The sequence below is a fragment of the Pinus tabuliformis genome, chromosome 8, assembly GCF_031772625.1.
Source record: "Pinus tabuliformis cultivar Carrire ecotype Pingquan chromosome 8, CPIR1, whole genome shotgun sequence".
Classification (NCBI taxonomy): Eukaryota; Viridiplantae; Streptophyta; class Pinopsida; order Pinales; family Pinaceae; genus Pinus; species Pinus tabuliformis.
The window spans coordinates 796,517,604-796,519,522 of NC_142294.1; positions in this window are offsets into that span (position 1 = coordinate 796,517,604).

Here is a 1,919-nt window from a genome sequence, read left to right on the forward strand (position 1 = left end):
AGTGGTTGCAATGGTTTCTAGGATCTTTGCACTGGTGTGTTGTGGCTTCCGTTTTTATCTTTCCCCCTTTTTTCTTCTTCTTCCCCTCCTTAGAATCTTCTTGTTGCTCCTTCTAATTCAATCCACTTGATTGCGCTCTTTTCAAGCCTATGTTCTCTAGGTATTGTTCATGTACACAAGCCTCGTCCACCAATTTTGGCTTGAACAACATCACTTTCTCATAAAGATGGCAGTACAGACCCCCCAAATACTTGAGGAGTGCATCTAGGTTTTTTGGAGAGATACCAAGCATTATGGTCATATTTTTTAATTATGTGGTGTACTCCTAATATTAAATATTAAATCCTTATGTTATTATCTCTATGTTATTAAATATTAAACCCTAATGTTATTAAAATCTAAGAGATTAAATCTATCCAATATCGCATTATGACAAACATATTAAAAATCAATATTATACTCATTGTTGTAATGTTACATTACATTACACTTTATTGAATGTCATCTCTCAACATTACAAATTAGGGTATATTAATCCCTTGGGTTTATTAGTTCCTTGGGTTTATAATATTAATTCCTTGGGTTTATAACAATATTAGGGTTTACTATTATTATTATAATGTTGAGAGATGACATTAAATAAATTGTGATGTAATATAACATTGCAACAATGTGTATCAAATAAATTGTCATCTTGCGGCAATGTTTGTCACAATCCAACATTGGACTGATTTTTGCATAATGTTTGTCACAATCTTTATCAGCCCAGGGGATTAATAAGCCCAATGGATTAATATTATAAACTCAAGGTATCAATATTATAAATCTCAGGGATTTAAAACCAAAGGGATTAATATTATGAACCCTAGGGATTAGAAACTCAAGGGACTAATGTTATAAACCCAAGGAATTAATAAACCGTATGGATTATAAACCCAAGGAATTAATATCATAAACCCAAGGGATTACTATTATAAACCCAAGGGATTAATAAACCCTAATTTTGTAATGTTGAGAGGCGACATTGGATTGATTTTGTCACAGTGCAACATTGGATTCATTTTTGTACCATGCAAATGTCATAATACGAAGCCATTTTGTAGTGTTGCAATGTGACGTTGAAAAATTGCAATCTAATGTAAGTTTCCGACAATGATTGTCCTATTGCTTGTGAAATTGCAACAATATTTGTCATAATGCGGGGCTGGATAGATTTCTTCACCATTCAAATGCCACAACATTAAACCCTAATGTTATTTTTAACCCAAGGGATTAGTAAACCCATGATACTAATAACATAATCACCATATTAAATCATTAATAATAATAATAATAAACTAAAGAGATTAATGTTATAAACCTAAGAGATTAATATTATTATTGAAAAACTAGGGATTAAAAGGCCAAGGGATTAATATTATAAACTATAGGGATTATAAACCCAAAGGATTTATAAACCCTAATTTTTTAATTTTGAGAGACAATATTAAATAAATTGTGATGTAATATAACATTGTAATAATGCATATCGAGTAAATTATTACTATAATGGCCAAGATATTAATATTATAAACCCTAGGGATTAAAAACCCAAAGGATTAATATTATAAACCCTATGAATTATAAACTAAAGGGATTGATATTATAAACCCAACAGATTAATATTATAAACCATAATTTTGTAATGTTGAGAGGTGCCATTCAATAAATGTCAATGTAATGTAACATTGAGACAATCAGTACGAGATTGATTTTTAATTTGTTTGTCATAATGCGACATTGAATGGATTTCTTCACAATTCAAATGTATCAACATTAAACCCTAATATTATTATGAACCTAACAGATTAGTAAACCCAAGGGACAAATATCATAAACCCTGGGGATTAAAAACCTAAGTGATTAATATTATAAACCCT